The 22,675-nt window shown below is 41.3% G+C and overlaps 1 protein-coding gene across 2 annotated transcripts in view; it reads right to left on the bottom strand.

Moving 5' to 3' along the window:
• The window catches only part of rab24 (RAB24, member RAS oncogene family), a 76,203-nt gene that overhangs the window by 50,590 nt on the left and 2,938 nt on the right, over positions 1–22,675 (bottom strand). The window contains exon 2 of one of the 2 annotated variants that reach the window (XM_063053597.1): positions 1,874–1,934. The exons of the other annotated variant lie outside the window; for it this stretch is intronic. The gene's annotated coding sequence lies outside the window, so the exon portion shown is untranslated. The remainder of the gene's footprint in view (positions 1–1,873; positions 1,935–22,675) is intronic. 2 annotated transcript variants of the gene reach the window in all.

Here is a 22,675-nt window from a genome sequence, read left to right as displayed (position 1 = left end):
GGATAAGTCACCGGGACCAGATGAGATGTACCCCATGCTACTGTGAGAAGTGAGGGAGGAGATTGCTGAGCCTCTTGCGATGATCTTTGCATCATTAATAGGGACGGGAGAAGTACCAGAGGATTGGAGGGTTGCAAATGTTGTTCCCTCGTTCAAGAAAGGGAGTACAGATAACCCAGGAAATTATAGACCGGTGAGTCTGACTTCAGTGGTGAGCAAGTTGTTGGAGAAGATCCCGTGAAGCAGAATTTATGAGCATTTGGAAAGACAATCTGATTAGGGATAGTCAGCATGGCTTTGTCAAGGGTAGGTCGTGCCTTACAAGCCTGACTGAATTCTTTGAGGATGTAACAAAACACATTGATGAGGGTAGAGCAGTGGATGTAGTGCATTGTTAAAGTTGAATCTGAATAAAACTCGGGAGACCGGATTCTTATAGTTACCACAGTTTATTGTGCAGCCTCCTGCAGGAGTTTGAGACCCAATTGCCAAAGGGAAGGCAAGTAAGTACTGCCACCATCCGACAAGTGGACCTTCTCCCTCAGGTTATAGCCGTATATTTATACATAGTAAGCCCCATACATTACTGTTGCAAGATGTTATTTGAACTGGATTTCACTAAGGCATTTGATAAGGTTCCCAATGCAAGGCTCCTTCAGAAAGTAAGGAGGCATGGGATCTAAGGAGACCTTGCTTTGTGGATCCAGAATTGGCTTGCCCACAGGCAGCAAAGGTTGGTTGTAGATGGTTCGTATTCTGCATAGAGGTCGGTGACCAGTGGTGTTTTGCAGGAGTCTGTTCTGGGACCCATCCTCTTTGTGATTTTTATAAATTACCTTGGTGAAGAAGTAGAAGGATGGGTTATTAAGTTTGCTGATGGCACAAAGGTTGGGGGAGTTGTGGATAGTCTGGAGGGTTGTCAGAAGTTACAGCAGGACATCAATAGGATGCAGAACTGGGCCGAGAAGTGGTAGATGGACTGCAACACAGATAAGTGTGAAGCCGTTCATCTTAGTAGGTCAAAATTGAAGACCGAATATAATGTAATGGTGAGACTCTTGGCAGTGTGGAGGATCTGAGAGATCTTGGGGTCCATGTCCATAGGACACTCAAAAGCTGCTGAGCAGGTTGACAGTGTTATTAAGAAGGTGTATGGTGTGTTGGCATTCATCAACTGTGGGACTGAGTTCAAGAGCCATGAGGTAATGTTACAGCTATACAAGGTCTTAGTCAGACTCCTTTTGGAGTATTGTGTTCAGTTCTGGTTACCTCACCACAGGAAGGATACAGATACTACAGAGAGAGTGCAAAGGAGATTTACAGGGATGTTGCCTGAATTGGAGGGTGTGTCTTAATGAGAATAGGTTGAGTGAACTTGGCCTTTTCTCCTTGGAGCGTCAGAAGATGACAGGTGACCTGATAGAGGTGTATAAGATGATGAGGGACACTGATCGTGTGGATACCCAGAGGCTTTTTCCCACGGCTGAAATGGCTAAAACAAGGGGGCATAGTTTTAAGGTGCTTGGAAATAGGTACAGAGGGGATGTCAGGGGTAAGTTTTTCCACACAGAGTGTGGTGGGTGCGTGGAATGCACAGCCAGTAGCGATGGTGGAAGTGGGTACAACAGGGTCTTTTAAGAGCCTCTTAGGTAGGTACATGGAGCTTAGAAAAATAGAGGGCTATGCGCTAGGGGAACTCTAGGCAGTTTCTAGAGTAGGTTACATGGTCGGCACAACATTGTGGGCCGAAGGGCTTTTAATGTGCTGTAGATTTCTATGTTCTATGTTCAAACAAAATAAAGCTTAACTCATTAAAAATTTGGAATACAATTTGCTTAATTGCCTCAACGTATTTTCCCTAGTCTACCATTACCTTTATCAGATATCACTTTAATCACAACGATTCTGCAATAGCCCCTGCTTTATGTCTTAACCTACAAAACATAGCAAGAGAACAGACAATAGGATGCAAACTAGATTATTTCAAGAACATACAATTCATTTCAATGAAACTTCTTTCTGCCATCTTTTGATTACAGTAGTAGTAGTGTTGACATTCACACCATGGTCACAACAGATTGATTACAATCTTAATTTACATAAATCAGACTCTGATCTCATCATTTACAATTACAATCTCAGAGCTGGATCAAACCCAGAAGCTCACCCTACAGTCCAAAGTGGATTTATTATCAAAGTACATACGTAAGTCATGATATACTACCACGACAAACTGTGCAAATGCAAAAAGGGGGGGGGGGGAGGGAATAATAAACAAATAATACTAAGGATATGATTATAGAGTTAGTCAGAATGTAGGATTTAGATCGGTTACAGAGCCTGATGTTTAAGGAGTAGTAACTGTTCCTGAACCAAACGGGATAACTTCATTAACCCCATCTTTGAAATGTTCCCACAACCAACGGACTCACTTTCGAGGCCTCCACATCTCATGTTCTCGATATTTATTGCTTATTTATTTATGTAATGCCCTGATTAACATTTTTACAGCTTTGCTGCTGTAGATAGTTCATTTTAGCAGTTAATAGACAATAGGTGCAGGAGTAGGCCATTCAGCCCTTCGAGCTAGCACCGCCATTCACTGTGATCATGGCTGATCATCCACAATCAGTATCCAGTTCCTGCCTTATCCCCATAACCTTTGATTCCACTATCTTTAACAGCTCTATCCATCTCTTTCTTGGAAGTATCCAGAGACTTGGCCTCCACAGCCTTCTGGGGCAGAGGATTTCATATATCCACCACTCTCCGGGTGAAAAAGTTTTTCCTCAATTCCATTCTAAATGGCCTACCCCTTATTCTTAAACTGTGGCCTCTGGTTCTGGACTCACCCATCAGCGGGAACATGCTTCCTGCCTCCAGCGTGTCCAATCCCTTAATAATCTTATATGTTTCAATCAGATCCCCTCTCAGCCTTCTAAATTCCAGAGTATACAAACCCAGTCGCTCCAATCTTTCGACATATGACAGTCCCACCATCCCGGGAATTAACCTTGTGAATCTATGCTGCACTCCCTCAATAGCAAGAATGTCCTTCCTCAAATTTGGAGACCAAAACTGCACACAGTACTTCAGGTGTGGTCTCACCAGGGCCCCGTACAGCTGCAGAAGGACCTCTTTGCTCTTATACTCAATTCCCCTCGTTATGAAGGCCAGCATGTCATTAGCTTTCTTCACAGCCTGCTGTACTTGCATGCTTGCTTTCAGTGACTGATGTACAAGAACACCTAGATCTCGTTGTATTTCCCCTTTTCCTAACTTGACTCCATTTAGATAATAATCTGCCTTCCTGTTCTTACCACCCAAGTGGATAACCTCACATTTATCCACATTAAACTGCATCTGCCATGCATCTGCCCACTCACCCAGCCTGTCCAAGTCACCCTGCATTCTCATAACATAGTCATAGTTGTACTTCATTGATCCCGGGGGAAATTGGTTTTCGTTACAGTTGCACCATAAATAATTAAATAGTAATATGTAAATTATGCCAGGAAATAAGTCCAGGACCAGCCTATTGGCTCAGGGTGTCTGACCCTCCAAGGGAGGAGTTGTAAAGTTTGATGGCCACAGGCAGGAATGACTTCCTATGATGCTCTGTGTTGCATCTCGGTGGAATGAGTCTCTGGCTGAATGTACTCCTGTGCCCAACCAGTACATTATGTAGTGGATGGGAGACATTGTCCAAGATGGCGTGCAACTTGGACAGCATCCTCTTTTCAGACACCAGCGTCAGAAAGTCCAGTTCTATCCCATAACACCACTGGCCTTACGAATGAGTTTGTTGATTCTGTTGGTGTCTGCTACCCTCAGCCTGCTGCCTCTCACATTTCACACTGCCACCCAGCTTTGTGTCATCCGCAAATTTGCTAATGTCACTTTTGTAAACATATTGTAAACAGCTGCGGTCCCAGCACTGAACCCTGTGGTACCCCACTGGTCACCGCCTGCCATTCCGAAAGGGACCCATTAATCACTACTGTTTGTTTTCTGTCAGCCAGCCATTTTCAATCCTTTTAGTACTCTGTCCCCAATACCATGTGCCCTAATTTTGCCCACTAATCTCCTATGTGGGACTTTATCAAAGGCTTTCTGAAAGTCCAGGTACACTACATCCACTGGCTCTCCCTTGTCCATTTTCACAGTTACATCCTCAAAAAATTCCAGAAGATTAGCCAAGCACGATTTCCCCTTTGTAAATCCATGCTGACTCGGACCGATCCCTTACTGCTATCCAGATGTGTCGTAACTTCATCTTTTATAATTGACTCCAGCATCTTTCCCATCACTGACGTCAGGCTAACCAGTCTATAATTCCCTGTTTTCCCTCTTCCTCCCTTCTTGAAGAGAGGGACAACATTAGCCACCCTCCAATCCACAGGAACTGATCCTGAATCTATAGAACATTGGAAAACGATTACCAATGCGTCCATGATTTCTAAAGCCACCTCCTTAAATACCCTGGGATGCAGACCATCAGGTCCCGGGGACTTATCAGCCTTCAGACCCAATAGTCTATCCAACACCATTTTCTGCCTAATATAAATTTCCTTCAGTTCATCCATTACCCTAGGTTCTTTGGCCACTATTATATCTGGGAGATTGTTTGTGTCTTCCCTAGTGAAGACAGATCCAAAGTACCTGTTCAACTCGTCTGCCATTTTCTTGTTCCCCATAATAAATTCACCCGTTTCTGTCCTCAAGGGCCCAATTTTGATCTTAACTATTTTTTTCCTTTTCACATACCTAAAGAAGCTTTTACTGTCCTCCTTTATATTCTTGGCTAGTTTACTTTCGTGCCTCATTTTTTCTCCACGTATTGCCTTTTTAGTTACTTTCTGTTGCTCTTTAAAAGTTTCCCAATCCTCTGGCTTCCCACTCGTCTTTGCTATGTTATACTTCTTCTCTTTTATTTTTATACTGTCCGTTACTTCCCTTGTCAGCCACGGCCTGCCCTTACTCCCCTTAGGATCTTTCTTCCTCTTTGGAACTAACTGATCCTGCACCTTCCGCATTATTCCCAGAAACACTTGCCATTGCTGTTCCACTGTCATCCCTGTGAGGGTATTGTTCCATTGAACTTTGGCCAGCTCCTCCCTCATAGCACCATAGTTCCCTTTGTTCAACTGTAATACTGACACTTCCGAGTTTCCCTTCTCCCGCTCAAATTGTAGATTAAAACTTATCATATTATGGTCACTACCTCCTAATGGCTCCTTTACCTGGAGGTCCCTAATCAAATCCGGTTCATTGCACAACACTAAATATAGAATTGCGTTCTCTCTGGTAGGCTCCAGTACAAGCTGTTCTAAGAATCCATCTCGGAGGGACTCCATAAACTCCCTTTCTTGGGGTCCAGTACCAACCTGATTCCTCCAGTCTACCTGCATGTTGAAATCCCCCATAACGACTGTAGCATTACCTTTGCGACATGCCAATTTTAACTCTTGATTCAACTTACACCCTACATCCAGACTACTGTTTGGGGGCCTGTAGATAATTCCCATTACGGTCTTTCTACCCTTAGAATTTCTCAGTTCTATCCATACTGACTCTACATCTCCTGATTCTATGTCCCCCCATCATTCCTCACCAACAGAGCCACCCCACCCCCTCTGCCCATCAGTCTGTCCTTTCGATGGGACGTATATCCTTGAATATTCATTTCCCAGGCCCTGTCCACTTGAAGCCATGTCTCTGTTATTCCCACAACATCATACTTACCAATTTCCAACTGAGCCTCAAGCCCATCCACTTTATTTCTTATACTCCGTGCATTCATATATAATACTTTTAATTCATTACTCCCCTCACCTCCCATATCAATTCCTATTTCACTTGGCCATACTGTATGATCCCTTCTTGAGCTTTCTGCTCTGTTGATTCTGCTGTCTTTCTTAACTTTTCTTATTCTCACTTTCCCTTTATCTCTATTCTTATATTTCCAGTTTGTCCCCTCCCCCCCACTACTTAGTTTAAACACACCCGTGTTACAGAGGCAAACCTGCCTGCCAGAATGCTGGTGCCCCACTTATTAAGGTGCAACCCGTCCCTTTCGTACAATTCATCCTTACCCCGAAACGTACCCCAATGGTCCAAGAATGTAAATCCTTGCTTCCCGCACCAGTTCCTCAGCCACACATTCAGATCCATTATCTCCCTGTTCTTGCCCACTCCAGCACGAGGAACTAGAAGCAAACCGGAGATAACCACCCTGGAAGTCCTGCTTTTCAGCATTCTTCCGAGTTCTCTGAAGTCACGCTGTAGAATGTCTTTCCTCTTCTTCCTCACGTCATTTGTGCCGACATGCACCACCACTTCCGGATGTTCACCTTCACTCTTGAGGATTCCCTGCAATTGGTCTGTGACATCCTGGATCCCGGCACCAGGGAGGCAACACACCATCCTTAAATCTCGCCTGTTGCCACAGAAACCCTTTTATGTACCTCTCACTATGGAGTCCCCTACTACCACAGCTCTGCCTGACGTCTGTCTCCTTGGCTTTGCTCCAGCGCCAATTGTTGACTCGCAGACCTGACAGCCTCTCAGGCTGGCATCATCTTCTGTCCCGACAGCTTCCATGAGGGTGAACCTGTTTATGAGAGGCACATCCCCCAGGGTCTCCTGTACTTAAAGCATCCTTTCCTTGTTCATCGTCGCCCCCCTTCTCTTTTCCAGTATCCTCGGTGTAACGACCTCACTGTACGTCCTGTCCAGAAAACTCGCGTTTTCCCGGATGAACCTAAAGTCATCCAGTTGCCTCTCCAGTGCTGCAACACGGTCCTTCAGAAACTGAAACTGGACACATTTTCCACAGGTGTAGGAGCCAGAGGCACTATCAGTGTCCCTGACCTCCCACATCATGCACACAGCACACTGAAACAGCCTAGCGGTCATCTCTTCATCACTTCTCACCCTCTCCAACTGTGGCATAGTCTCCTCTCTAAACCTTCTCGCCAAAGACTCTCCAGGGGTCCTCACTTGGAGTGAAGCTCGTCCTCAGCCTCTGCTCGCCGAAACCTCTCAAGCCAAAGCCTTCCTACTCTGTCTCCCTCTACTCCGTCGCCCGCTCCGTCAAACTGCTCTCTTTTAAATACTCCTGCTGACTCATGGACTGACTTGCACGCGCTTGCGCAGTCCTGTCCCGATCAACCGCCGAGAAAAATGTAAGAGTAGTCCGTTCTGCTTTCAGCCTGTATGGGTTTGAGCTAAAATAACAGGATTATCTCTTAGGAATGTGGTGTCAACCAATTAGGATGGTGGAAATGGGAGAAGGTTCTAGAAAACACCGGGCGGACAGGGTTTTGTAAGGGATACTGGTGTGGGTCAAGATCTTTTTTGCGGGAGCTGGGAGATGACAGAAGGGAAGATGGCTGAGGATGCCGTGCCTGTTGCACAAGGTGCTTTCTGCAGATGAATGGCTTCAAGGATGAAGGACAAATACTTGTGTGGAAATGCTTGTTTGTTCGAGATGGATTTCAAGTGACATTTGGAAGGTGGTGTATGCTTTCACGCAGACCACTAGTTACTGACAACTTCAAGATGAGCTCCAACTTATGTGCACATTTGACTGTTTGGTTATAATGGGCCCTTTTAGTTTTTTTTTCTTTCTTTTCTTTAATAACTTTTTGGTTAAGATAACATTCATAAATATACTTTCTTTATATTTGTATGCAGTGTACGATCTGTTATTTCTTGCCGACAGACAATTGCAGGGGGGCAGTAAATCACGCAGCATCCACACAAACCGGGGTTTGGGTGGGCAAGACATTCTACCCTCACGGGTTTGGTGGGACCAAAGTTGTATGCACCCTAGACGTACAGAGCCTGAGAAAGGTGGACTTCTCGCCATGAAGTCCAGTGGTTGTTAACGAGGGGCTAACGAGTCGCATTTCCAGAGACGACTAGTAAAAAGAGGTTTCAGTCCTGACGAAGGATTCCGGCCCGAAACGTTGACTGATTGTTTCCATGGATGCTGCCCAACCTGCTGAATTCCTCGAGCGTGTTGTGAGTGTTGCTTTGACCCCAGCATCTGCAAATTATTTTGTGTTTAAAAAGAGGTTTCATTGTGGGGGCTATCATCCAGGATTGAATTGTTTAATGCTGTGTGATTGCCCTAAGAGTTGATGAAATGGGTTTGTGTTTAAGCCTGTGTTAAACTATTGTCCAGGAAAGTGATTAAGATATGTGGTTATGGACGCTGCAGGAATTAAGTGTTGGCGTGATTTAAAGAGATTGCCTGTAACTAATGCATGTATTCTGAGTGGGGTGAATATTCGCAGCCCAGATGAACTGTCGATTGGGGTTTTAAGTAACATTGAAGTATGAGGGAAAGTTACCGATCATGGAGCAGCAGTCTGACCAAATGGCAGGGAAAGATGTGGTATTAGTTCAGACTAGTGCTGACACAACGAGAGTGGATCTGTCTGTTACCATTGGGGTCCCAGGAGAGGCGATCCATACTTTCAGAGAAAAGGGGAGGGTAGGCGAGGATGCCCGGTGGGAAGTTGATTTTCCCGCAGCTGAGGGCGGAGACTTTAAAGAAAAGTTGCTCTTGTTTCTGCCGAGTAAGGGGAAGGAGTTGTCTGACAGGCCTAATGCATTCTTTAGTTGTTGATTTAAACTGAGCTGCTTTTGGCAGTTTCTTCACTGGTTGATAAATGCAGAAGTATATCTCTAGAGACCCAAAGCTATTATAGGCTGGGAGTATTCTCTGGAGTCAAGCCCACACCCGATGGGGAAGAAGAATATGAGGCCTGCTGAGCAGACATCTCAGTTACTGGATGAATGGCAGTGCTCAGATAATATGAAAAACTGAGACTGGTAGAGAGTTTACAGGGTCTGGCGGCTGATATAGTGAGGTTACTCAAGGCAGAAGTTTCATTAGACAAGTCAGCTAATTATCTACAAGCTCTGGAAGATGCTTTGGTATTACAGGGAAGTGCAGCCAATCTTATGGATGAAGTTTAGGCACACATTCCAGGAGGAAGGAGAGAAGTTGTCTGCCTACATTTTCAGGTTGGAGAAGCTGAAATATTATTATTGGATAATATTATTTCAACTTTTTGTATTTGCACAGTTTGTTGTCTTCTGTACTCTGGTTAAACACCCCAGTTAAACACCCTAGTTGGGTGATTATAGTTATTATTCTATAGATTTATTGAGTATGCCCACAAGAAAATGAATCTCAGAGATATATACGGAGACGCATGTAATTTGATTTGAACTTTGGATTCCAGATTGGAAAGTTCCCAAATGCATTACCATACTTGACTACAATCGACACCTTATCCGACTATCAGACCAATAGAGACCAAGCTACACTAAAGTCCAACCCAATTTTGATTCCCACTCTCTCCCTGGATCTTTCTAAGATCTAGGCATTGCTGGCTGGATTTATCTTCTTGAATAGCAATTCTTCTGAACAAAGGAACCCCCAGTATTTTTGGGAAGGGAGTTCTAGGGTTTACAACCAGTGATTATCAAAGGATGATGATATATTGTGTGTCCAAGTCAGGATTGGTGTGGAATTTGGAGGGGTACCTGCACTGCTGCCCTTCCGTAGAGTTGCAGGTTTCAAAGGTGCTGTCACATGAACCCAGATGAGTGACTGCAGTGCATTTTAGGATGATATCCGCAATAGCCTCAGTGCAGTGTCTCTTTCTACAAGACTAGCAGTTAGGTCCTTCAAGGAATTGGAAACCAGCTGGTTACCACTGGGAAGAGGCAACTGAGGAGGACATGTACTTTTTCTCCATGACAGGTTACAGGGAGGCCCCTATTTCAGAATCAGGTTTATTATCACTGGCATGTGACATGAAATTTATTAACTTACCAGCAGCAGTTCAATGCAACACATAATCGAGCGGAGAAAAAAATAATAATAATAAACAAACAGGTAAATCAATTACATATATTGAATAGATTAAAAAATGTGCAAAAACAGAAATGCTGTAAGTGAGGTAGTGTCCAAAGATTCAATATCCATTTAGGAACTGGATGGCAGAAGGGAAGAAGCTGTTCCTGAATTGCTGAGTGTGCGCCTTCAGGCTTCTGTACCTCCTACCTGATGGTAACAGTGAGAAATGGGCATGTCCTGGGCGCTGGAGGTCCTTAATAATGGACGCTGTCTTTCTGAGATGCCGCTCCCTAAAGGTGTCCTGGGTACTTTGTAGGCTAGTACCCAAGACGGAGCTGACCAGATTTACAACCCTCTGCAGCTTCTTTTGGTCCTATGCAGTAGCTCCTCCATACCAGACAGTGATGCAGCCTGTCAGAATGCTCTCCGCAATACAATTAAAGAAGTTTCTGAGCGTATTTGTTGACAAGCCAAATCTTTTTGAACTCCTAATAAAGTACAGCCGCTGTCTTGCCTTCTTTATAACTACATCGATATGTTGGGACCAGGTTAGATCCTCAGAGATCTTGATACCCAGGAACTTGAAGCTGCTCACTCTCTCCACTTCTGATCCCTCTATGAGGATTGGTATGCGTTTCTTCATCTTACCCTTCCTGAATCAGCTCTTTCGTCTTACTGATGTTGAATGCCAGGTTGCTGCTGCGGTACTCCACTAGTTGGCATATCTCACTCCTGTACGCCCTCTAGTCACCACCTGAGATTCTACCAACAATGGTTGTATAATTAATGGAGTATGATTTGCCACCTTTCTAGCAGATGCCTCAATTACTGTGTCTCTGAAGTCCCTCAGATTAGCAATGTCTTCCATATTAAGATGAAGATGCAAGTGTACCTGAACTTCATTCTGCCAAGTTTTGGAAATTCAGCAGAAATACCCATCTGTACTCAGGGCTACAACAAATTGGAGCAAATTGTTGCTTTGGAATAGATTCAAGGCCTCTAGCCTCATGAACAGAGCACTTCAAACTGCTTCTTCAAACAAATAGTGATTGCCTTACTGTTCTTTAGTAACAAACTCTGTCCTTGCCTTTTTGTGGAGTGGGGCCTTGGATAATTGGTCTATTTTTTGATGGAGCTGTTGTGGTCATTAATGAGAAGCTGAATCTCCTGGCACTCCATCCACTTGACTGTTCTTTAAGTTTTTTTTGTGGGACCTCAGCCTTCAGCTCCCTGTAAAGCTGTTTGCTTTTCCTTAGGGTGGGTTTGGAGGTGTTTCCAGCTCAGCATTACCTTGCAATATGATTAATCAGCTTCTGGTCTTCCTAATTATTCTCATCAAACTATACCAGAAGGTTTCTGATAGAAAAGCCAGCAGTCTCTTCAATGGAACACATTTTGGTAAATTCCAAGATAGTCAAAATAACATGAATTTTATGCAGCTCCTTTTGTCAGGGATTATCAGATTGGTTGTGAAACACTAACTGAGAAGAGCTTTCATTGCAAGGTCCTTGAGATTTTCAACATTGGTCTCCTTGCAGCAGCATTTCTGCTGATGTTGTTTAGGGTCCAGGCTGACAGAGATAAAGTGAATCAAGTGATGGTCAGCCTAATCAACCATCTGTACCAACTCATAATCTCTCAACATGAAGCTATTTATGGTTGCATGCTGCAAGACCTTGGTAATATTAAACCATGAGCTGTTAAGTAACAAACAACATTCAAGCCACAAAAGTTGCGAACAAAATACCATCTCGTTGACATTCAATAGCATTGCAGACACCCAGTACCTCACTTTCAATTTCCTCGGGGTTACCAGAGGCTCATCTAGATCAGTGATATTAATGCAGTAGCTGCAAAGAGCAAATCAAAAACTGGATATTGTACAGAAATGTAGTAAAACATACTAGATATATCTAGATGAGTGCAGTTCCGAATCAAAGAGTTCGCAGGCAAAGCAGTCTATGACGAGTACACTATCCACTAATGCAAACCACTAACACAAGTGGACAGAGAGCGCACCATTCCATCTATAAGCTTAATCGACTTCAAAAGTTCCTCCCATATCTTTTATGTTGACCACAGACAATAATAGCTTCAAATGCACAGGAACAAGCACCAGTAGATTCCCCTCCAAGCTGCATACCATCTTAATTGTGGTTGGGTCCAAATCCTGGAAATCCTTATCCAATACAGATTGCCTTCATTAGAAGGACTACGGTAGTTCATCACCCACCTTCTCAAAAAGAATTAGGGATGGGCTATACATCTTTCTATGATAGGGTGACCAGAGTTGAATGCAATACTCTATATGCGGCCTAACCAGAGTTTATTATGCTGCAACGTAATTGCCTGAATTTTTAACTCAATATCTTAACCATTAAAGGCCATCTTTATCAACCTATGCAGCCACTTTCAGGGAGCCATGAACTTGGGACTCTCTCTGTAGATTCCTCTGTACATCAACACTGCCATTAACTCTGAAATGCCCCTTTACACTTGTTCTCCCAAAGCGCAACACTTCATATCTGACAGGTTTTAACTCCATATGCCATTTCTTTGCCGATATCTGCAAATGTTCTATATCCTGCTGTATCATTTTAGCAATCTTCCACAATATCCACAATACCACCATCTTTGCATTGTGTGTGAATTTACTAATTCACCCAACAGGTTTTTCACCCAAAATCATAATCACATACAGAAGTCCCAGTATGAATCCCCGTGGAACACCACTAGACGCAGACCTTCAGTCAAAATATCTCCCATTGATGAATACACTCCGTCATCTAAGGGCAAGCCAATTTTGAATCCAAAGGCTAATTCAACATGGACCCCATGCAATTTCATCTTCTGGATGAGCCTAGCACAAGGAACCTAGACAACATCTTACTAAAATTCATGTAGACAACATCAACAGTTCTATGTTTATCAACTCCTTGAAAAACGCAATAGCTAGTAAGAATTGACTTGTCCCACAAAAAAAACATGCTGACTGTTCCTAATTAGGCCGTGGTTTTCCAAAGCTCATAAATCCTATTCCGAAGATTCCTTTGAAATAGCTTCCCTACCACTGATCTGAGATTCACCAATTTCTGGTTACCAGGATTATCTCTATTTAACTTCTTGGAAAAACAGAACAATATTAACTACTCGCTAGTACTCTGGGACCTCACCTGAGGCTAGAGAGGACACAAATATATTGGCCAAGGCTCCAGAAATCTCATCTCATGCCTCCCTCAGTAACCTGGAGTATATCCCATGTGGCCTGGGGACTTATTCACCTTAACATTCTTCAAGCTATCCAATACTACCTCCTTATCTCAAAATGCCCTAGCATTTTAAGATGCTGTACACCACAATTTCACCATCGTCCATGTCATTCTCATTGGAATCAAAGGTAGTGACAAATCAGCATATAGGAGGAAGATTGAAAATCTTGTTGAGGTGTGCCAAAGTAAATGACAGATACATACTTTGATAAGTATTGACACATAGTATGCTTTCCTGCCCATGTCTTCCACCAGCTTCTATATCCTTTAGTGGTTCTACCCTCTTGCAAAGTATCCACTTGTTCTTGATGTATAGAATGCCCTGGAGTTCTCTTTAATCCTATTTGCTAAAAGGTTTTCATGGTTCCTCCAGGCTCTCCTAATTCCTTACTGGACTTCTTTTCTAGTTTCCCAAACCTTAATTCCATTCCCTTATTGACTAAATTCACCACCTTTCTCATAATCCAAGATTCCCTTATTTTCTGTAATTGCCTTCTTTTTTACTGGAACAAAATTGTCCCGTCTCCATGCAGTTGATCTCTAAAATACCCTCTACAAAAAATATAGACTTGCAAAAAAAAACCTGATGTTCCCATTAACTCTCTCTACTTCCTGCCTAACACTCTTGCAATTTGCCCTGCCCCAATTTAATACTTTCATACTTATCCTTATCCATAGTGACCTTAATTCTTACAGAGTAGTGATGATTCCTTAATAAATGTAGATGTGGTCAATGGTTGGGAAGGTTTACTCATGATGGACTGGGCGTATCCACTACTTTTTGTAGGATTTTCTGTTCAAGGGCATTGGTGTTTCCATACTAAGCTGTGATGCAGCCAATCAGTATACTCTCCACTTCTATAAAAATTCATCAAAGTTTTAGATGTCATGCTGAATCTCCACATACTCCTAAAGTAGAGGTGCTGCCATGCTTTGTTGGTAATTGCACTTATGTGCTGGGCCCAGGACAGTTCCTCCAAAATAATAACACCAAGGAATTTAAAGTTGCTAACCCTCTCCACCTCTGATGAGAATGGACTTCTGGCTTCCTTCACCTGAAGTCAATAATCAGCCCCTTGGTCTTGCTGACATTGAGTAAGAGGTCACTGTTATGGCACCACTCAGCCAGATTTTCAATCTCCCTCCTATAAGCTGATTCACCACAACCTTTCATTCGGTCTACAACAATGGTGTCGTCTGCAAACTTGAATATGGCATTGGAGCTGTTTAGCCACACAGTTATAGGTGTAAAGTGAGTTGGCCGGGGGACAAGACAGCAGACAGCCTTGTGCTACCTCTGTGCTGAGGAAGGTTGTGGAGGAAATGTTGTTGCTAATTCAAACTGATTGGGGTCTGCACGTGAGAAAATCAAGGATCCAATTGCACAAGGAAGTATTGAGGCCAAGGACTTGGAGCTTATTGATCAGCTTTGAGGGGAGAATGGTATTGAATGCTAAGCTGTAGTTGATAAAGAGTATTCTGTTGTCTGCATCTTTGCTGTCCAGATGTTCCAGGGTTGGGTGAAGAGCCAATGAGATGGCATCTGCTGATGCTCTGGTTGGCAAATGGCAGCAAATCTAAGTCGCTTTTCAAGAAGGAGTTGATATGGTTCATCACCAATCTCTCAAAATACTTCATCACTGTGGATGCAAGTGCTACCAGGTGATAGTCATTGATGCAGCTCTTCTTGGGCATTAGTATAATTGAAACCTGCTTGAAGCAGATGGGTACCACACACTGCCAAAGCGAGAGGTTAAAGATTTCAGTGAACACTCCAACCAGTCGATCAACACAGATGTTTAATATTTGGTCAGGTATCCCATCTGGCCAGGATACTTTTCATAGGTTCACCCTCCTGAAAGCTGTCTGCCCGTCAGCCTCAGAGACTAAAATTATAGGATCATTGGGAGATTGTACCTGGATGTTACATACCTCATGGATATCCTGTGATTGTCTTATGAGGATGATGTAATGGTCTTGCGGAGGTCACATGATGTAATTTTCCCGCCAATGTGAGGTCACGTGATGACCTGTTCTCACCAGGTATATAAGTGTAGACCACTGGTGACGCAGTTAGTTTTCAGTTAGATCATCAGTCAAATACTCCGCTACGCTGCTTATTAATCTCATGATGCAGTATAGCTTTAAAACGGAGTTTTACTTTCTTTTTCTTTTTTAAATCTTTTTATTGAATAAGTATACAAAAAGGTAAGCCATATAGGCACTAATACACTGTTAGAATATAATAAAATTACAGGAGATATTAATACCAAAAAAATGATACAAACAATGTAATTTAAACATAACATACCAAGGTAACATAATAGTATACCAATTTTAATATATATATATATATATCAATAGAGAAAAGGAAAAAAAACCCACAAAAAAAACCACCGTGCAACTAACTGAAAGCAAAGCAAAGCAATGGGCTAACTTGAAACCAAACAGAGTTAAAAAAACTTAAAATCACGTCCTCAATCCCGACCTCCATTAAAAACAATAAAAAAAAACAAGAAGGATATATATTACATTAAATGAAAATATTGAATAAAAGATCTCCAGGTCTGTTCAAATTTAAATGAGGAATCATAAAGATTGCTTCTAATTTTCTCCAAATTCAAGCATAGTATCGTCTGAGAAAACCAAAAAAAGGTAGTTGGAGCATTAAGCTCTTTCCAATGTTGTAAGATACATCTTTTCGCCAAGTAAGAAATGCAATCATTCTACGGGCTGAAGGAGAAAGATTACTGGAAATTTTAGGTAGTCCAAAGATAGCAGTAATAGGGTGAGGAGAGATATCTATATTCAATACCTTGGAGATAATATTAAAAATGTCTCTCCAAAAAGTTTCCAGAGTAGGACAAGACCAAAACACATGAGTTAAAGAGGCTATCTGCCCCGGACATGTATCACAAAAAGGATTAATATGAGAATAAAAGCGAGCTAATTTATCTTTGGACATATGTGCTCTATGAACAACTTTAAATTGAATTAGGAAATGTTTAGCACAGATAGAGGAAGTATTGACTAATTGTAAAATCTGCCCCCAGTCATCCACGGAAATGATAAACCCCAATTCCTGTTCCCAATCTACCCTAATCTTATCAAATGGAGCTTTCCTAAGTTTCATAATAATATTATAAATCATAGCCGATGCACCTTTCTGACATGGATTAAGGTTAATTATAGTATCTAAAATGTATGTAGGAGGAAGCATTGGAAAGGAAGAAAGTATAGTACTTAGGAAATTTCTAACTTGTAGATATCTAAAAAAATGTATTCTTGATAAATTATATTTATTAGATAATTGTTCAAAAGACATAAGGGAACCATCTAAAAATAAATCCAAAAACCGGGAAATACCCTTAGTCTTCCAAATTTGAAAAGCACGATCCGTAAAAGAGGGAGGAAAAAATATGTTACCTAAAATAGGAATCGCTAGCCGAAATTGGTTAAGATCAAAAAATTTTCTGAATTGAAACCAAATACGTAAGGTATATTTAACTATCGGGTTAGATACCTGTTTAAGGCATTTCAAATCAAAAGGAAGAGAGGAACCTAAAATAGAGCCAAGTGTATAACCCTGAACAGATTGTAATTCCAATGCTACCTATTTAGGAATGGATAGTATATCCTGGTCAAGTAACCAAAATTTCATATGTCGAATATTAATTGCCCAATAATAAAATCTAAAGTTAGGTAATGCTAAACCTCCATCTCTCTCAGCTTTCTGTAAATGTATTTTACCCAGTCTCGAGTTTTTATTTTGCCAAATAAATGAAGAAATTTTGGAGTCAACTTTATCAAAAAAAGATTTTGGAACAAAAATTGGTAATGCCTGAAATATATATAAAAATTTTGGCAAAAAAAAATCTTAACTGCATTAATACGACCAATCAAAGTTAAATATAAAGGAAACCATTTAGATGAAAGTTGAATAATATGGTCAATTAGAAAGTTGAATAATATGGTCAATTAAGGGTAAAAAGTTAATCTTAAATAAATCTTTGTATTTATGAGTAATTTTAATCCCAAGATATGAAAAATAATTATTAATCAATTTAAATGGAAAGTTATGATATAAGGGAAGTTGTTCATTAATCGGGAAAAGTTCACTCTTACTAAGATTTAATTTATAACCTGAAAAAAGACCAAATTGTGCTAATAGCTCTAAAACAGCAGGGATGGATTTTTGGGGATTAGAAATATATAAAAGTAAGTCATCAGCATAGAGTGATATTTTATGGGACTTTAAGCCCCGAGTTATCCCAGTAATATTTGGAGATTCTCGAATGGCAATTGCAAGAGGTTCTAATGCAATATCAAATAATAAAGGACTAAGAGGACAACCTTGTCGAGTACCTCGAAAAAGAGGGAAAAAAGGTGAGCTTAAAGAGTTAGTACGGACCGAGGCCACAGGAGAATGATATAACAGTTTAATCCAGGATAAAAATTTCAAGCTAAAATTAACGCAACAAGGAGGATTGACGATAGGCTCGACCCACGAACCCGGAAAGGGAACAGAACAAATAAGAGATACCAGGAAGAAGAACGCAACCAATACTTCAATAATGTACATAGCCCAAGAAGAAAGAAACTAAAACGTGAAGCCCCTCCCACCACCCCCCCACCCCATGACCCCAAGGCTAAATCTAACGCAGACCAGCCCGAAAGAAGCAAGCACTAAAACTACCCCCATGACTTCTGGTATACGCTCCCTAAAAAAAGTGTAAATATAAAAAAGATCAGCTAATTATAAAACAGTAAAAGAATAAAAAAAGGTAACTCAATTAAAACAAACACTTAATATAACAGAGTAAAAGCCAGAAAATATAAAAAAACCGCAACAAACCCCAGACCCTATAAGTAAACAAAACAAAAAAAATGAGATTATTAACATAAACAAGTTATAAAAACCTACAAAACAAAGTAGATTTAAAAACTACAAAATTTAAGGCCACAAAGGAAATACGTAAAATGACGGTGAGGAAATAACCACCCAGAATCCCCTGGGAAAAAGGAAGGAATGACGCAGTTAGAAAGAAAGTTTAGCAACCATATTAAATAATCAAAAATAAACTTTTCTGCCCATATAAGGCAAAAAAAAATTAAGACTGACAAATTCACAACCTCCGATCAACGGAGATAGTTAAAAATTACGATTAAGATGTTGAAGGTGAAAATTGATCCAGATAACTCTGGGCATCCGATGGAGATTCAAAAAAAACGGAGGGCTCCATCCAACGTACGAATCCTTAGACGTGCAGGGTAAAGCAGCGCTGGTTTTAAATCCATCTTGTAGAGTTCCGACATCACAGACCTGTAATGAACCCGTTGATCCCGAATTGGTTTACTGAAATCCTCCACGAATCGGAACTTAAGATCCAGAAAATCAATGTAACCTTTAGATCGAACGAAACAAAACAGTTTCTCCTTGTCTTGAAAGTAATGAAAACGTAAAATGACACGTCAAGGTTTATCTGACCTAAGCGAGTATGATGGAACTCTGTGAACACGATCCAATAATGGTGGTTGGTCAGGAAATACAGTAGGAAATGCATCTTTTAAAAGTTGAGAAAAATACTTCATAGGGTTATCAGATTCAACAGCTTCACGCACCCCAATCATTCGAAGATTCTGCCGTCGCATTCTGGATTCTAAGTCAGAGTTTTTAAAGGTCAGAAAGTCGAGTTTCTTCTTCATTACATTAATTGTTTCTTCGATTTTCTCCATCTTGAGCTCACTTTGTTGCGTGGATTTTTGAAGATCAGATATAGCCGACTGATGTTCCGTAACAGATATTTGTATCTTCTCGATTGAATCGGCAATTTTCTGGAAATTAATTGAAATTTCCTCACGAATCAGCTCTGTAATAGAGGTTGAAATTTCCCTTTGAATTAGCTCCGATATAGCTTTCAAAGTCACCGGTGGTTCAGTCGAAGGGAAATCGGTACCTTTCGGTCTACCCAGAGGTTTGCGGTCCTTCCCGTTTTTTCCATTCTTAGACATAGCAGACCTTAAAAACATCCGATTATCGAAGAGCCCAATTTGTTTCAAAGTATTGTAAAAGTCGATGCCTTAATGGTTAATTAAAATATAGCTGATCATAAGAAGAAAAACTCAGAGGTAATGGAGCGAGTCAAGAACGCGACTTCACTCCATGAGCGCTACCGGAAGTCCCCGAGTTTTACTTTCTATTGTAAGGTACAGAAGTGTTGGGCCGGCAGTTTCACCAATAGCCGCCAGATTTGTTGATGTACCTTTTCAGTAATATTGGAAAGTGAAGACGGGAACCTGAAGGAGTTGTTCAACCGTTTTGGAGAGAAACGACTATTATTGAATTCGTTCAAGTAAGATTGATCTGCATGAGATAACCTCTGCTAAAAGCAGCAGAAAAGGTTGTGGAGTATCTAGTCTATGGAGGAAAAAGGTCAGTGCCTTTAAACCATTTTATTTCCGTCGTCGTGAGTCCTGTGGACAAGGCAGGTACCGGCTGGGATCGACAGTAATGTTGAGTCTTCGAGGAATTCTTTACTTCAGGAAAGTCTCTCCTAATTGACTGTATAAATCTCTTGGCCTTTCAAATTTATCATTCTAAGAACTGTGTTTGAATTTACCACTTTAAGACTGCTTTCGCATTTACCGTTTTAAGAACTAGTACTGAGCGGCAGTTTGTTAAATGGCCGCATAGCAGTTTACTTCCAGTTAAGGTTTTCATTTGTTTCTTTTTACTAATTTTGAGCAGAGTTTAATAAATGTTTATGTTTATAAAACCTGACTCATTTCTATATTCATTGTTGCCGGTCACGTAACACTGGATCTTTTGTAACTTTCTTGGTTACCAGACCTGAATGTAGTTACCAGACCCTTATGTGGTTCTCAGTAGATTGTGGAGCTCATGGTTCATCTAATGCTACCAATTGGGGAAACTGAATGATTTATGGGGACACACTCGTCTACAGCTGTTTTAATAAAGTCCGTTAAATCGTGGTATATTCATTCAGATCCACAGATGAGTCCTTGAACATAGCCCAGTGCACTGACTTGAAGCAATCCTACAGCCACTCCCCTGACTCCTGCAACCACCTTTTTGTTGTCCTAATCTCTGGAGCTTTGTTCTTTGGTCTCCGCCTATATGCAGGTAGGACAGCCAAGTGATCCGATTTACCAAAATACAGCCAGGGCATGAAAAAGTAGGCATTTATCTTAATATAACAGTGGTCTAGTGTGTTGGGGCCTCTGGTGTTATAGGTTATATCCTGATGGTAGTTGGGCAAGATTTTCTTAAAAGTTTGAGAGTACATACCTCCACCTCGTTTCAAGTTTCAACCACCAAGTGCAAAAATATGCTCCTCAAATCTCCTTTTCCGCCTTTACTTAATATCCTCAGGTCACAGAAACCTCTGCCAAGGGGGTAAGTGCCAATCTAGACCCCTTATAATTCTGTACACCAAAGAAAACAAATCCAGCCTATCCAGTCTCTCTTCCCAGCCAAAATCCCTCACCTCTGGCAAAGTCCTGGTAAATTTCCCTTCTACCCCCTCCAATTAAGTCACATCCTTCCTGTAAAGTGTGCAGTTGTGGTTCTCTAGCTATGGCCTAAATAATGATTATGGCATTATGGCTACAAAAGCTTGAAAGTACATATCACCAGCCTCAAGGACAGCTTCTACCCCACTGTTATAAGACGATTGCATTTTATTATTGGGATACATTGTGGAATAGGCCCTTCCAGCCGTGCCACCAGCAATCCCTCATTTTAATCCTAGCTTAATCGTGGAAAAATTTACAATGATTAATTAACCTACCAACTGGTACGTCTTTAGACTGTGGGAGGAAACCGGAACGTGCAGAAGAAAACCCAGTCACATAGAGAAAGTACAAACCCCTCAGAGGCAGCAGCGGAAAATTGTAACTGTAGTGTGGATTCAGTCCACCTAGTAACACAACCTTCAGTGTGTGACAATGGGGAGAATGTTTCCCTAGCAAAATAAGATGGACTCTTGACCTTACAATCTACCTCGTTATGATCTTGCAACTTATTGTCTACCTGCACTGCATTTTCTCTATTATTTTTGTTCTCTATGCAGTCTTCTGTTATTGTTTTACCTGAATGCACTGTATAATGAGTAGCTGGGTCAGCAGCGCAGTGGTCACTCTTCGTGGAAGGACTGAGTTCAAGCAGCCGCTCTCCATGGTTCTGGCGGGAAGATGTTTTCGAAATTCAGAGATTTATGTGATTATTGAACTGTAGTTTATATTGCTCTTTCTGATTTTCTGGCTGCCATCTTCCGTGTGGGTGATCTGTTTGTTTTTTTTTGTGCAAGGGAGGGGGTGGGATTTGCAAGTTTTGTTTTTTTTTTCCTTTTCATGCAGGGAGGTTGATACCTTTTCTTTCAAGGATCCCATGGTTTTTCTGTATTTCATAGCTATCTGGAGAAGATGAATACCAGAGTTGTATTGTACATGCATACTTTGATAATAAAATGAACCTTTGAACCTTTCTTTGAACTTTTGAACAGTATGCAAGACAAGCTTTTCACTGTGTCACAGTACAGGTGACAATAAGAGCCAGTGCTTAGACCAAGAATATTGTCAAAGAAGTCTTGACTCTGTCCCTCTGATGCAACAGAATGTTGGTTATAACAAAACTGTGCTACAAGTATTTTGTCAGCATTCCTTTGGAGTTAGTCTATTCCTTCCGTGCCAAATATAGTTTTCCACATTCATTGAAAAATTACCCAGAATAAATTACTTTCCCTCTGGGATGCCACCTGAGAATTTTTCAAATTCAAAGTAGAAATGCTCCTTGCCCTCATCCAAAGGTGCTGGTGTTTGCCCATATACTAATGTATTGCATATTAGTTGCACATTAGAGAAAGCTGAAAGGTCAGTACATGTTCTTGGTTCTGCAGGTGAACTTCACTGAGGCATTAAACTAGACTGTGTTTCTCTTCCAGTTTGCTCTTTGAAGGTAAATTTATCAGATATGGTCAGTATTACTGAAATGAACACTAAAGATATTCTTAACTGTAACTCTGCCCTTGATGCCAGGATTCATATGAGCCTATCTGGTTCAGCTTTGTCATTGCTCTGACTGATCATAAGTTGAAAAAACATCATCTCAACTTTGGGGCAGACAGTATCCCAGCTGAAGTTCTAAAGCTTGGTGAGAAAATTCAATCATAAATTTGCAATCTGTTCACCCACCTGTGGAGAGGTTACACTTGGGGGTGTCAAAGATGCTATAATTGTAATTAACTTTAAGAAAGACAACTGACTGTAGTAAATACAGAGGAGTCTCCATGCCATCCATTACAAAAGTCTATCTTAACTACCAACTGCAGCAGCAAAGTGCTCCCCAATTGTAAACAAGAGAAAATCTGCAGATGCTGGAAATTCGAGCAATACACACAAAATGCTGGAGGAACTCAGCAGGCCAAGCAGCATCTATGGAAAATGTACCTTCCTGCCGAAGGGTTTCAGTCCGAAACGTCAACTGTACTGCTTTCCATAGATGCTG

This window comes from Mobula hypostoma, chromosome 7 (assembly GCF_963921235.1).
Source record: "Mobula hypostoma chromosome 7, sMobHyp1.1, whole genome shotgun sequence".
Lineage (NCBI taxonomy): Eukaryota > Metazoa > Chordata > Chondrichthyes > Myliobatiformes > Myliobatidae > Mobula > Mobula hypostoma.
The sequence above is the reverse complement of the archived record's forward strand: the minus strand, read 5'-3'. Positions and strand labels throughout refer to the sequence as shown.